The sequence below is a fragment of the Stegodyphus dumicola genome, chromosome 11 (assembly GCF_044657685.1).
Source record: "Stegodyphus dumicola isolate Sdum_Otavi_A_Nest chromosome 11, ASM4465768v1".
NCBI lineage: Eukaryota > Metazoa > Arthropoda > Arachnida > Araneae > Eresidae > Stegodyphus > Stegodyphus dumicola.
Window position 1 is genome coordinate 114178881 of NC_140778.1, and position 16933 is coordinate 114195813.

General features: G+C 32.9%; 1 protein-coding gene across 4 annotated transcripts in view; it reads right to left on the reverse strand.

Moving 5' to 3' along the window:
- Positions 1-16933, reverse strand: part of LOC118187281 (monocarboxylate transporter 9-like) — an 83380-nt gene that overhangs the window by 43783 nt on the left and 22664 nt on the right. The window lies entirely within an intron of this gene.

Below are 16933 nucleotides of genomic sequence, written 5' to 3' on the forward strand. Positions count from 1 at the left end.
TTGATTTACAAACATTTCGGGAATTATATTCGTGAACCGACGTTTAACTGTAATTTGTATACAATCCTGATCGATCTTGTGAGTTTATACGTTTGTGTATGATCCCTTAAGGAGGCATTGCAGAGATTCTTGCAATAACGTCTACATTTATGATTACCAGATGGTGAGAATGTGAGGCATGAAATGGGTGGGTTCAATATTTGCCTTAAAGAAAACAAGAAAAAAAAAAAATTGGAGGCTTTATTTTTTGCAAAAGCTGATAAAGTTATCGAACAAGAGTACATAGAATGACTAGCAAAAAGTGAAATACAACATGACTGTGTAGCTTCTAGAGGCGCAAAAATATATGAAAAAAAATGTTAGTGAAAATGAGATGAGAAAATGCAATTAAAACTTTCGAGATCAGAAGAGAGTTGCTATCATAAAAGAAAAATGTCACTTTTTTTTGCTTTGTCTTGTCTTGCTTACATACTGACTTCGCAAAAATCAGACATTCCTTAAACTTGCTTGAGAATGTTTAATTAAATTCTCCGTTAACAATTAAAAATGTTCTACAGTCAGCAGTCGTATCAAAAATAACTTCAGTTTAAAATAAGACATTTTTCTAATGTACATGAATCGTAGTTAAGTATATGATTCTTTCACATTTTTATATCTGTACGTATGACTGATAGGACTTCCTGTACCGCCATTAGAGGCTTAACAGAGCCTAGTGGTGTTATTTAAATATAGAAACACTGGAATCTAAGGCCTAAATCAAGCCCATAAGCAGCGGAACAACCACCATACTAGCTGAAATAACTTCAAATAAAATTAACAACTAAAATATGAACTTAAAGTCTAGAAGCTGGTGAAATTTACCAGCTACATAAACAAATAACGCATTATTACATACTCTGTAAAACAAAATATAACACACGTTACTTACATGCATACAAATATGTTACTAACAGAATATTATAAACACCATAATTTTTCTTAAAACAGACAAAGAAATTTTTAAACATAATCAATATATAAATTCGTTTCATATACAGATACATATTTTATGGAATTTGACAATTTTAATTTAGTCACTGTATTTTTACATAGATCCTTTGGCGTAATAAATTTAGCAATATTTGAAATAAATCTTAGAACAATATTTTTCATAGAAGAACATCTAAATAACAAGTGCTCAAGATCGACATTACTTATGCTACAAGGACAGGCACAATTTTTAATCGAAAACCTATTATAATAAAATGGGAATATCTTTAAAATTTCACATACACAGTTCCGTGCGCTGGAGATAAAAAGGTTCCCCCCCCCCGTAGAGTGTTGCCATTACTCGCTTTTAAATCGTTGAGTTTGTTACTCAAAAATTCGTTAAAGTTTTGCAAAATATGAAATCGATCAAAAAACAAACTCCAAATTTGGTCTTCCACATGCCCATATTCGTAGGAGGATTACGTCATTCAAAATTCGATGACTCTATGTACCGTTGTTTTACCAAAATGCCAGAAATATACATATATTTATCCAGATTTTTTCATTATTTGATTTCTTCAAATATAATGCAGGACTCCAACATTTGGTGGCAACAGTCTGAAAAGTGATTCGCCGTTTATAGTGATTCAACGCAAAATCGCAAAACCAAAAGAATAGTCCTTCAGGGACAAAGCCACTTTGAGGACTAATTATTAAAAAAATTATTATCCGAAACGGTTCCACCCAATAGTTCGGATAAAAGGTTCTTCTATATATTACACAGCCAGTAAAAGAATACGACTGAAGCGCCAAAAATAGCTATCAATCATTAAACTAGTCACAATGTACTAATAAGGCGCTAGGAAGAAATCTTCCAGAATAATAACTTGTAATTAAACACTTTTCAATAATTATATTACCCTTCTGAAAAATTACTGAAAACTTCTACATTCCCTGAATTTTCTAAACGATACTTACATTAAGGAAATCGAAGAAAGCAGCTGAAAAAAAAAAGAATCGCCGAAGAACTGACTGATCAATACTACCAGAAAGGCTTTGAGAAGCTAAAGAAACCATAAAAAGCCACTTGTAAAGCCTCTTTTCTGCAAGCTTACACTTTGCGCCGACTTTCGTAAGGCGTGTCAAATAAGCATTTACGAAAGCAGCCACAGAGGAATTTTCACAGAAATATTTCTTGTTCGTATGGCTAATAAAAGTGCTAGGATATAAATAACTTTAAATAATTTATTTAAAAATCCTTTTTTAAAATAACGTAAAATTATTTTTAGGCTGGAGAACACAGTGTATGTTAGAAACTTCATATATGTTTTAATAAAAATGAAATTATAATCCGTTACACATTTAACAGACTAGCCATCTAAAATAATTATAAAAAATCTCATGTGGACACAACATGACTTCCTTGTATGGCCTATTAAATTATACACATTTTTTGTTGCATTTCATTTTAACTTATTTCCTCGAATTTTATTGGAGATATATTTCTGAATTCAATTCAGTTCTCACTTCGTGGCAACGCAAAAATATATAAAAACTCAAAACACATTCATTAAAAATTGAAAAACACAGAAACAAAAAGTAAAACACCAAATACAGTTAAAACAGTTTAAAAAAACAATTTTTACAATTAAAATTGCAGTTTTACGCAAAAAAGGAGCAATTCGGCTAGCGGACAAGATGGCAGATTTACTTTTGGTCCCACTCGGCAAAAAGGCACTGAATGTGCACAAACTGACTTAATTCATTATTCTACAGAGTTTCGAAAGTAAACAAATGGCAGTTCGGCAGGCCTAACTCCCCCAATTAAAGTTTTAAATTGGTGATAATTCTACAATTGCATGCAAATTAACTAAAGGCATAAATACCTTAACCGGAACATAAAAACTACATAATTCAATCACTCTTAAAGCAAAAAATGTGCAATTTACCAACATATATATATAATAGCTCACCGATCTGTGTAAGAAAGTGAGTATATATATAATAGGGGGACCGGAAAGTAATGTCGTTTCTGCGCATGTCGACAACAACATGCTAAGGGCAGACGTGGAAGCAAATCCATATCAAACACTCTTAAGCTACCTTGGTCGACCATCCAAGAACATTTAAAGCAAAATGGAAAAATAAGCACAGCAGGTGTTTGATTCCCCCATAATCTGTCCGAAAAGAACAAAACCAACCTATCCATCACATGCAATGTATTGCTTCAACGGCACCATACAGAACCTTTTTTTTTTTTTTTTTTTTTTTTGATAGTTTGATTAGTGGAGACAAAAAAAAAAAAAAAAAAAAAAAAAAAGTCCTACATGATAATCCAAACTTCAAAAGGCAGTTTTAATAGGAGTTACAAAGGGTTTACATCCCGAAAAGGCGTTTATGGGTGTTTGATGAAGTATTCGCGGAATTGTTCATTTTGAATTGCTGAAACCTGGACAAACTGTTAATGCAGAACTTTATTGTGAACAATTGGATGGAGTGCTATCGAAAAATATCAATTGTCAACAGAAAAGGGGTCATTCAGCAACACGAAGCATTTGTACGTTCTTCGGTTTTTGTATATTGAGTTTAAATGTTGATTTTTGCATTAGTCAATTCATGTTGACAATGTCATCACTTATCAATCACAACAGTATAATATAATCATTATGTATGATATATCTTCTTTATGTATTGAATTGTAAACTTTATATGTAACTTGCTAAAATTACTTGCTAGGGTATTGAATTGCAATCTTATGTGTCACTTGCTAAAGTTTTGTTCATAACTCATAAGTACTGTGTTCACACAGATGTAACCATTTTTAATATGTATGTTTTGTAACACTAATCAATGTGCCCTATGAGTGGATTTCTTGTGGCCCTAACATGAGTCAGCTTTAGATAAGGGTGGACGTGGCGCTAAACCAATTAACCATAATGGTAAAGGGGTGGTGTCCACGTCCTCCGTCACTAAACTAAACACGACAATGCAAGACCACATTGTGCAAGACGAACACTGGAAAAAATTAATGAATTGGGGTGGGAGATACTGCCATACTCACCTACCATACTCGGCCGATATCGTAGCATTGGATTTCCATTTATTCGGACCCCTACAACATTTTCTTAGTGGCAACAAATTTAAAAATTTGGATGATGTCCAAAATGTCCTCTCGAGATATTTTACTCAAAAACCAATTGATTATTATCCGTCCGGGATTGAAAATCTGCACAGTAGATGGCAAAAGGTTGTTGATAACGAGGGTGATTATATTATTGATTAAAAATAATAACTTGCTAAAAAGTATTCGTTTGAATTTAATGTAAGAAAGCGACATTATTTACCGGTCCCCCTATTATTTATGTACTTTTGATGCGGCAAATTGCAACTAAAAAGGGAGGTGCATGACTAAATGTTATAGCAGTCCCGTATACAAAATTTCAAAGTTCTGAGTCCATTCGTTTTTGAGTTATGTGAGATAGAAACGTACGTACGTGTCACGAAAAAAAATCCATTTTTTAATCCGTCTTGAAAAGAAATCCTTTATTCTGTTCATGCATATAGATGTCACGCTAAAAGGCAAAAACATCGCTCAAATGGATTGGAGAGTAATCAAAATGGATATTTTCGTGGAAATATGACACCCGAAATGTTTCGCGTTTATACTTCCTTTACTTGGTACAAGAAAGTAAAAATTTGCACTTCTCGTGCAATCACTTTTTAAAAAATCCTGTTGGAGGAAGATCTATTCGTTATTTACGATGATGCGGATGGAATAGACATAATGAAATGCAAATACCAAAATTTGACAGAATTACGTGGCGCTTATAATCTTTTAATTAATTCTCTTTTCTACGTAATTCTCATTTCAAATCTTAACACGTATTTTTAATATATGATTTATTATTGTACTTGTTGATTAAAATATTTTTACAGATTGATTAAATTATTTTCTTATTCAAACTACTATTCTTTTCTTACAAATCTGCATTTGTTACGAAATTAAATATTCATTCCACATATTGAATTTAAATAAAATTCAGTAGCCGCAATGGCCTAAAGCGGTTTAACACACCATAAATATTAATGCAAGGAATATTGCATCTTTTAATGAAATCTCGAAAGTAAACACTTACCACAGAACCGTGAAGAGAACCAGCCAACCGGAAGTACTGATAAATCTCTTGCGCAGCAAAATTAAAACGAAATCCACGTGGACACAGTATGATAGCTGTTTGAAATAAAAGTCCTTCCGGAGAAGGGAATTCAAAAAATTTAAATACTTTTTCGATTGTACTTTTCTGGGTTATTTATTAACTTTAACTATAGAGTACGCTTATAACTAAGTCCCATCAAATAAAGGATTTTTTCAAACAATAATTCCCCTGCTTTAATCTATATAAAAATTTAGTTTTATTAGCTTTAAAAAAATTAAAAGAAAAATTTTTATTACTTATTTTTGTGTATTTATTTTTGTGTTTGCCTTACATTTTTTATTATTTATTTAAATATTTGTATAGCAGAAAAATATAAGAAAGCATTAAGGGTAAAATAAAATTTACTTTTGCATGTTTCGTAATGTAATGTAAACAATATGAGGGTCGAATTACGGTTGCAGCTAATACCGTGATCAATTACAGGGTGATACAGAAACTAGACCAACATGTCACCAAATGGTTGCCAAATTTGGCTACTTCTGGCGATTTTTCAACACCCAGCTTGGCGACATCTCGCCAAATTACAGAGATAACCATTTACTCAATGTTAAATGGACTTGTCCGTGTATTCTTCTGTCCCTAATTTTTTTTTGCGTTACTTTACATAGAAAAATACATTTCCACATATAATTGCACGAGTGATTAGATTGCTGAATGCTAGTAGTTCGATCCTGCCGGTTCAAATGCCGGCGAATGGGCGTTTTTGTAGCTTTTTCCATATATTATCTGAATATTAGCTAGTTTCCCTAAGGAAATTCGCCACAAAGGCATTCCTAATAACCTTGTAATTATTAATTAAATTCCTTCCTAAACTGAGATCATTCCCCGCGCGTCTACGAGCATAACTTACGCAACATAAGCAGCAGAATAAATTATAACAAAAATGAGTTTCAGTAGACCTGAAGATTGCCAATTGGCCTTTCGGGACACCAGTAATCAGTCGGTTGCTGACTGCATTAAAACGCTGGATGGTTAAGCCCTTTATGAAAGATACTTTTATACGGATGACTTTCTAAAAGATATTAACTAGTTCAGTTAATCTGACGGTTCAATTTCAAAGTAAGAAATTAAAATTTAAAACGTAATTTCTGTTTACTGATACTTTATTGCTCATATTAAAGTTTTTCAACAAGCTAAGCACAACATCGGTTATCAATGATCAAAGACTCTTCGTTCAAGCTTTCGGTGACGGATAATAAAAATAGCGTTTATTTTGCTGCATCTGAAAGAAATGATCGATAATATAAAATTTAATAAAATATACTTCGATTACCTTTTACTTATGTTTTGGACTGCCATTTTATTAGTAGCAGGGATACAAAAAAGAATTCTTACTTTCAAGGAGGAATTACTGTATTTACCGGCGTATAACACGCCCTTTTTTTCTTTGAAAGTAGGTCTGAAAAACGAGGTGCGTCTTATACGTTGATACTCAATTTTTGATAACATTCATTTCTGGAAATTCCCTCTACTCAGAGGGAATGTGGGAATATTACAGTTACACAGAGTTCAGTGAATGCGCAGGCGCTGTCATCGACGATCACAGTTGGGTTCGTTTAAATTTTCCAATTTTTGTGAACGACTTTTGAGTGTGTGAAATTTCTACTTTTCAATTTTCTTAAATTTGTTGACAAAGTATGGCTCAAAAACAATGTCGGCATTGCTATAACATAGCATATAAGGTACGTGTGCTAAAGACCATGGCAAACAGGGCTGCAGAGGGGCATTTCGGGCCACCCCCAACTGAGAAAATGATTAGAACTTGGCGGAATCAGGAAGAGGACTAAAAAAAAAAGCAAGCAACTCACAGTGAACATAACCTACGAAGGGGAACTGCACAATGGCCTGAACTTGAGGCAAAGCTGAATACTTGGATTTGCTGAATACTTGGATTTTAGATCACAGAAAGGCGGTACATTGTCTCTACAAAAAAAAAAAAAAAAAAAAAAAGATTATTCTTTAAGTGAAGGCGATACTGACTGATAGATTGCCGATTTTAGTGTATTAACATCATGGTGTTCAAGATTCATGAAGAGAAACCAGCTATGTATGCGGACTAAAACAAAAATATCGCAAAAGATGCCAGACGAATATGAAGAAAAAATAGCTGAATTTCATCGATTCGTCATTAATGCACGAAAACGAGAAAATTTTGAACTTGCACAAATAGGAAACATGGGCGAGGTTCCTCTGACTTTTGATGTGCCTCAAACAAAACTGCAGATTTTAAAGGTACAAAGAGCGTTACTGTTAAGACTTCAGGACACGAAAAAAACTCACCATATAGTTGTTTTATCCTGTTGTGTTGATGGGGCAAAATTGCCCTCACTATTGATTTTTAAAAGGAAGACACTACCCAAAGAAAAATTGCCTAAAGGAGTGTTTATACATGTTCAAGCTGGATGGATGGGGAAGGAATAAAGTTTTATCTATCCAATAACAGTCCGCCAGGACTACTCAAATAGTACGGTATCCGTTTCGCTCTCACAGAACAGATGTTAAAAATAAACTCAAAGAATTGAAAACTCAGTTAGCTGTAATTCCAGTAGGCCTAACTACTCAGCTTCAACCTTTAGATGTCTGCATCAATGAACCACTTAAGGAATTTTTTATGAAGGTGAAGTAACAGCTGGATGCAGTCTTCAAATTTCGAAGTTACCCCATCAGGAAGAAGGAAGAGGCCTAGCATTTCGCAAGTTTGTGAAATGACCGAAACTTCATGGGATGCTGTGAAAACAAAGACAGTGGTTAAATCATTAAAGAAGTGTGGCATTAGTAATGCACTGGATGGTACAGAGGACAATTTGTTGTATGAGGACTCAAATGCTGATTTAGAAGAGGTTTCAAGTGACTCTTCATTTAGCTCTGGAGATGAGTGTCTGGGTTTTGACGAAGAAGATTAAAAGATATTCTTTCCTAGATAGATTAGGTTATTTGCAGAAAGTATTACTTTGTATTCGTATTACTTTATATTTGAAATACTGTAAATTCATTATAATGATCGGTAATAAAGGTTTATCCTTCGAAAATGTGTATATAAAAAGAGGGGTGCGTCTTATACGCCGGCAAATAGGGTATTCAAAATTAACATTCTCACCAAAAGACACTTACTTATTGTACTCATATCTATTAGTGCAACGATCTTCGTGTACAGATGTCATAAAATTTCAGAATAAGCTAAACTCTTGTAACCATGCGCATAATAATTGTTCAAGCAACGTCGCCATTTTCCAATGCGTACAGGGTGAGTCAAATGCTGAAAAATGTTTATTTACTTTTCTTTTTAGGAAGGTGAACGAACTGAACCCACTAGCGAAAAAAGTACAGACTGACATCATTCTGTTAGCTGGGAATTCTGTTAACCATCATGCAACGCGTATATTCAATAAAACTCACAAAACGCAGATGATCCATGAGACCGCATCAAAACTAATCAAGAAATTCAAAAGGACAGATTCTGCTGAAGAAGCCCAAATAAAGTAACATACTAAAGCAGGCCAAGGTGGTACTGGTAGTGATAATCAGGAGTCCAGAAGAGGTCCCGATGTGTGTCTTCGGATACTAGAGTCAGCCAGCAGGGTCATGCGCATTCTGCAGGTTACCATGTCGCACCCACAAAAGCTGCAGATGTTGCACAGCATAAAGATATGCTGCAAAATCTGCAGCATGTCTTTATCGCTTTTCTGAGATACTGAACAATGCATCTCTGTTTCAGTAATACCAACAAAAAATATCCAGTGGTTCAATATTCTGTGTCAGGGGTTCTCAATCATATTTTGCACCCCTTTCACCATTGCTAGACGATCATTTCTGCCTCCTCTTCCCCTTCCAAAACTCGATCATATATAAGATTATTTATCAATATGTTGTATAAATTTAACAAGAAAAAGTGCAGAAAATGGTGATAACTACTAACACATGAAAAAAAATATTTTCATAAAACTAATACTTAACAAGTAAATTAAACGACTGGCTGCATTTCTCCCTGAAATAATGAAATCACTCCTGAGAGGGAATTCCCCCCCCCTTCGTTGAGAGCCCCTGAACTATGTAACACTTTTAGAGTAACTAACTATTTCCTACAAAAACACTGGGTGATTATCAAAGGGAAAATATTTCTTCATTAGGATCTAAAATATTTAACTTGATAATCAAAATAAGTAGAACACAGGATAAAGAGTCAAATACAAAAACAGTTCAAGAACAAAGTTATTTCAGCAAGACTAGCTGGCAAGCAACTAATGTGTGAAAGAGGTAAATGCTAACATTTCTGGCCTGAATTCCAGTTTCGAGGAAAACAAGTTTTAATTTATACCTCGAATAGTTTGCATTGTCCTTGCATATGAAAAATAATTCTACCGACAAAAGAAAACAACCTAAAAGCCTTCTTTCCGCAAGTGGCGACTTCCAATAGTTTTCCTGCAATGAAAAGGAATTTATTTCTTCATTTGGATTATTTGACTGAAATAAAGTACATTAAAGGCATCATTTATGAAGAATTACGCTTTATAAATGGTTTTCCAATGAGGATTGGATTGGATTATTCAATTACAGCAAAGCACACGAGGGCTATCTAAATGGAGATATGCCTAAAGGGAGGGATGCTTTTTGTGGAGGACTTTCTAAGGAAAACTGGCTCGTAAAACGTTACACATAGGGAAACCACGAAAACGCCCATGCAGCCAGCCCGTTCGCGGGATTCGAACCTCAGACCGAACTGTGTTCAGCGTCTTTACCGCTCGGCCGCTGGTGGACCTGTTTTCCAGTGAGAAACTAGGCTTTATTTGCATTACACACGAGAAAACCAAAAATTTCAAGCAGCTAGTCCATTCAACCACCGATACTAGGTCCCAAAGTTTTGGTTTGGTTTATTGAATTATGGCAAATCACTTGAGGGCCTAAGGAGATAGATGCCTTCGTGAAGGTCTTTCTAAGGGAAACTGGCTCGTGTACACGTTACAAATTGGGAAAACCACGAAAACACCCATGCAGCGAGCCAGCTCTTGTCAGAACTACCAGTGTTCAGAGACTTTACCGCTCAAGACTACCTAGATCCCAAGGAAAACTACCAGTTTTGCAGTTTCAGTCCCTTGACTACCGGTCGTTGTAGATCTTCATTAAAAAATATGAAAAAATGGTATGGAAATAATTCGAATATTTGCTACTGTTAGTACAAAATATGAATCTAAAACTGAAAAAAAAAGAAAAAAAAAAAAAAAAAACTTTACGGAAGTTTGAACAAAATATTTCCGAGGAAATCATATATATGATTACTGATAAAATGCAGCACGCCAGATGGGAAAAAATTTTAGCATTCTGGGCAAAAAACAAGGTGAAATATTATAAGTGAAAATTCGAAGGATAACCCATTAAATTAAATTCAATGCGTTAATATTGCAGTTTTAAGTCAACAGAAATGAGCAACTGCCTGTATCTTTTCAAATCAACTGATGCATTCCAACACGCAGTCAAGGTTAGCGTTTCTAGAAGCAGAAGAACAAAATTCGTTCAGAATGTGAATATGCCTAATGAGAGGATAAAGACGTCAAAGATTGACAAACGTGAGGTCAGGATCACTCTCAAGAAGTTTTTATTACATTCTTATTCGAAACGAAATCTAAATATAGGTCGAGATTCAAAAGCACCTTATGCTAATCGTGCAACATAAAACTCGCTTTCATGATTTGATTCACAGCATGGTTTCCGTATCCTAATTAGTAAAAATTAATGGAAATATGACATAAATTTTTAATATACTAAGCTTTATGAATGTAAAGGTGTTACAGAATGATCTCTAATTACATACTAGTTGTCGAAGATAACATACTATTGGCCTTACTCCTATTGATGTTGCACACATGAAAAGTATAAAAATCAAAGGTAGCCAATCTGTTCACCCGTAGGTAACAAGACAAGAATAATAGTATTTTGTTTCAATAGTTCAGTCACTTATGAGTCTTGAAAACATATTTATCAGCAACTTCACTTCTGAATTTAACTGAACAGAATTATTTTTGAACAGACTATTCTGAAATTCCCATAAACATTTATTGCTAAATTACATATATTACTAAATTAAAGGGTGACCGCGCTTCCCCCCCCCCCTTGAAGCTACGAAATTACCTCTAGGAGGAAATCTCCACCTCTGGTTGAGAACCTCTGGCTTAACAACTAACAATCGTTTATGAGTTTCTTTCATGAAAAGATTATTTCAGGTTAAGCAAGAAAATCAAGTTATTTTCTTCTTTTAAATCTGCTTGTGTAGCTACTTTTTTTTTAAGGTAAATGATATATTTAACAACGCTTACCTCTGTTATGTGTCAGCCCAAAAACAAATTTAATGTAATTAAATTAATCACAGAAATCAAAATTTTAATGTGTCAATATTCAAAATTTTAGCTACACAACACCTCTTGGAGTAATATATCACATGTACCGTATTGCGGAATAAACGCAGTATCGCACTTCAGGATACGTCCCGGGAAGATGTATGACATTCTGCCAATATTACCGGGTTTTGTAAATATACTTGACATAAATTTTGTTAATGGCATTCATTACGGTCATGAAGATATTTTTCCCCGAGATCAGAAATATGTTCATTAACCAAATTAACGGGCTTTGAAGATATAAGTTTTTAGTTTGGTTGGTTTATGTGATCATGGCAAAGCCTAGAGGGTTGCCTAAGAGAAGGGATGCCTTCGTGGAGGGCTTAGTGGCTAGTACACACGGGGAAAACCATGAAAACGCCGATGCAGCCAGCCCGTTCGCGAGATTCGAAACTCGGACCGAACTACCAGTGTTCAGCGACTTTACCGCTCGGCCTCTGGTGGGCCTATACGTTTTTAGAGAACCTACAAAATTAAGAACTTTAGTGAAAAACATTTTGAACTCTTGTTCAAGCTTTGTAGTACCTGCAAATTGGTAAATCAAATTAAATAATTTTGTATGGATCACCTTTTGGAAAATATCGTAGAATGTAAACATGAAGATGAACGTTCAATTTCCAAAATAAAATTTTACGACAAAGAATAATTATATGATTAATTAAATGAAATATATGAATTCTAATGTATTTACTAGAAAGAATGAAATACTCCCAAAATTAAAAAACTGTCCGCATAAAATATACAAATACAGCGAGATTTTTTCCATACTCAGAAGTACAATGTATTTTTATTCAAATCTATAAAATTAATATCCGAAGTCCCATTACAGAGTGCAACTGCATATTCAAATAATAAACATAGTTAAGAAGACCACTTCTAAAAGACGGATAGTATTTCTGAGAATACTACTACTGAACACTATTTCCAGCTGTATTTTCCAAGCCCATTAACCTTAACAGAAGATAGTATGTAACATAGAATCATGGGGGGGGGGGATGCGGTGTGGTTTCACTTCATTTATAATTGGGGAGGGGGCTAAGTATATAATTAACGATTTATACTTATTAATTGTAAACAATTGTTTAGAGCAATAGAATATTGTTTACCATTTTAATGTTTATCTTTTCTAATGCTTTCAATGCAATCTTACAAAAAAAATTTGACATTTCAACCAAAAACAAACTATCAATTTCACTGGCTTTAACTATTTGACTATCTCTAGATACCCATTTATAAACGAGAAAATTATTCTTTTAAGTCAAAGATAATCGACCTATAAAAGTTTAAATACATAAGTTATTAACAAAAGTGATTATCTTTACAATCTTTCTGATCAGATATTTTTAAATTTTAGTATTACAAAGTGATATAAACCACTTTTATCGGAATTTCAAAATAATTATATTAAATTAAGTACTACTGTGAGACGTTTAATATTCATTAAAAATTACTTTTGTACATCCTTCTCTACGAAATGTTTAAATAAGTCGCAATTATTACAGGCATATAAACGAAGTAGTATGTTAGAAAAGCAAATGGCTTAGATTCGATAGATTTATATAAAGATACACGGTAGCAAATTTCCAGAAAGGAATAAATTCATCATGGAGTAGATTTTTAGAAAGTTAACAAAAATAAAATATTTTTGAAAATATATCGTAAAAATATATTACGTTCTTCATTAATCCGATGTTCTTTGTGATATTTGTAAATGTTCTAAACGGAAAGCCTCATGCTTAGTTACGGTATATATGACATTTTATCTTAGAAATTTCCGTAAAGCAATTTAAGTAAGCAATTTCATTTTCAAATTTACATAATCAAATGATTTATAAAAATGTAGCTACTGTGAGAGAAACGTAAGAAAAATCAGCAGTAGGATAAATTAAAAATTCGAGATATAAAAAAGTATTTCCCACTTACATACACTAAAATACTTAAAGAATTGTGTATTTTAAACTTGAAAGTTATTGTGCGACTCACCAATAAATGCATGGTTTAAAATATCCACAAAGATACTATTTTAAACAAGACATAAGCATTCATTTATCAGATACGAAATCAAGGCAGGCTCCAAGCAAGGCCGACACAAGCAGCCTACGCGGCCAATTTTCGCAGTAAACTTTTTACAATGATAACTAAATAAAGAAATATTTTGTTTTGAGTTATTAATGAGCTTAGTTTATATCGGACGCCATTTGTACAAATCGCCTAAACCAGGGGTTCTCAACCGGTGGTACGCAAGAGAAAAATAGGTGATACGCAAAGAAGCAAAGTATTTTTGGGGAAAGTGTAGAATCAACCACTGCTTGGCGCGTTTTTAAGAATTGCACATACTCGGTATCCATGTACACATCGACCTATTTTCACTTAAAAAAATCCCAACATTGCACAAAAATGGCATTGCGCACTCCCTTGACCTTTATCCATGTACACATCAACCTATTTTCACTTAAAAAGTCGAAGAAAATTGACAAAAAACCAATTCTTACTCTTGTAAAAAATGCGTCAAACAAATAAGTGGGCGATTCTGCACTTTACCCGTATTTTTAACTATTAAATTCAAAAATTAAAACACCAACATCCTGAGTTTTTCCCTCTAACACTCGTAAATTTATGCGATCTGAGCTTTGTTCAGGAGTGGTGGTGTGTTCAGGACTTTATAGTGGTGGTACTAAAGGTTTTTTTTTTTTTTTTTTTTTCCTTTATTTTTAGTCCAAAGGGATTTGAATCCTGAAGGACTATTAGTTTCGTTTTGGCATTTTGCGTCGGACTCATAAATCTCGGTTCACTTTTCAAACTGTTGCCACAAAATGTTAGAGTCCTGCATTATATTTGAAGAAATTAAATAATGAAAAATCTGCATAAATGTATGTACATTTCTCGTATTGTGATAAAACAACGGTACATAGAGCCATCGAATTTTGAATAAGGTAATCCTCCAACGAATATGAGCATGTGGAAGACCAAATTTGAAATTTGAAATTTGTTTTATGATCGATTTCCTATTTTTTAAAACTTTGACGAATTTTTGATTAACAAACTCAAGGATTTCAAAGCAAGCAATGGCAACGTTGTGCAGAAAAAAACATTTTTATCTCCAGCGCTTGAGTCTCTGTATCGGAAATTCTAAAGATATGCTCGTTTTAAAACTATTTTGCGATATTGCTGTTGCACTGGATCTTATGGTTTAAGTGCGAGGAACATGATATTTAATAAAGAAAGGTAACACACAAAATGTTCAAAAACGCCCCTTTGGACGTAATTTAAAATCTGAAACATTTCAGATTTTGTTTTTTTATTTATTTATTTTTTTTTTAATTTATATGGTACTCGTTAGTCAAAAGGTTGAGAACCGCTGGCCTAAACTAAACCAAAGATGGCCAAAACAATGGCACGTGAAGACTTATTGAAAACGTAAACGGTTTTAAACAATAATATTATGAGTTTCAAATCCGTCGATAGATACACACATAAACAACACTAGAATAAATATAATAATTCAATTTCTCTGCAAGACGAACTGTTACCCAATTGAAATCCAAATCGAAATTATTGGCCTATAGCAGACATTGAAAAACAAAACAAGGAATTTATTTCAACTGTAAGCCATCCAAATTATATCGAATTTTGGAAATTTGTACCAACAAGCAATTCCAAATTTACACGATTTGGTTGTCAGATATTATTGCAGGTTTGGATCAATATATGTTTTTGAACAAAACGTTTTTTATTATGAATATAAAAAAATCAAAATATCGTTCAAGATTAACTGATATGACCTAAAACACATAATTTGCATGTTCAAGAACTAATCCTAATATGGTACAAACACTACATATTCAAAAACACATTAATTAAGTACCGAGTGTTTAATAGTTATTCAAAATTAGATGTTTCAAATTATTCACTTTTATTTCATACATAGCCTAACTTACTAAAGCGTTAAAAATGTTTATTAACAATACAACCCCAATTAGTACGTTTGTGTTACTTATTATTTTTTAAATGTCCACTACCCAGACTTAACATAAAAAATGTGCTATTTCCGTAAAAATACCATTATCAGCCTATAAATTACATTTTGTTACCCTTTTATACTTTTAGTATGTTGGAAAAGCAAGAAGTGGCATGCATAGCCTTTCTTGTTTTTTTTTTTTTTTTTTTTTTTTTTTTTTTTTTTTTTGAGACATCCGAAAAGATTGGCCTAGAGCGTCACCATCGAGATAGATAAGGCCTGCGCGCTGAGTTACTACGTCACTGCTAGGGAACCGGTCATCGCGCAGTTTAGCTTCCTTGCTAAACACCCGTTTTTCTAAACCTATTCTATGAAATTGGTATCTCATACTATAAAATCAGTCTAAAACAAAATTACAAGCGGCAATATAATGTTTTACAAAGCTTATACGAATATGAAATATTTTCATTTTCTTTTGTTGGTATTTATTTTCAAAACAAATTATTTGAGAATGGTGTGGTGCTTTTAAAAGAAAATCATTTCTTTGAAGAAAAATTGGTTTTAAAATTCAAATAGCTAAAATTTTTACTTTGATTTTTCTGCACTGTTTTTGTGTCCCTCGTTGATTCTCATCACCGCATCAAATTTTTTTGTTTCACCCACTACTTTAACAAAATGTTTGCCAGTGGGAACACATGTTATCTCTCATTCTATAATTATTGCATATTTTTTATATCTATCATATTAATGTAGCAGGATTATAAAACATCAAACGAATGCAAGAGACTACTTAATATTTAGATTAACATTTAAATGCCTTATATCAGTCAGAAAATTTTTCTGAATGTAATAAATTACTAAATAGTCTAGTCTTAAAATTATTCCTTACTTACATATTGTATGTTAATCTGTATTACAGTTAATGTTTTCCTCTTAATGCTACATAATTATTCGGCAGAATCTGTAGTTAAATTGAGATAACGTTTATTACATAGCTCTGAAGACTATCAATATTAAAATTCCAAATAAGACAAGAAAAAAGTTTTTTAAATAAAGTTATATACAATTTTTTGAAAATATTTTTAAAATATACGAAATACTTAAAAAACTTTTAGAAACTGAAATTTCTCGCAAATATTTACATCATACCTATTTAACTATAAGCGTTACCTCTGTTCTGAAAATATTTTTTCTATTAATATCCACATGAAAAGAAAATATAAATCCTAACATCATGTTCAAAACTTTTCTGTATAATGTAAGCAATTTTTTTAACTTAACTTACATAGCTTTTGGTGGTGCCACGTACTCAAATTAAAGATTGTAATTTAAAAGATAATTAAAAAAATTGTTTTTAAAATTGCATTGAATTGAAATACAATGAAAACAAGTATGTCTAC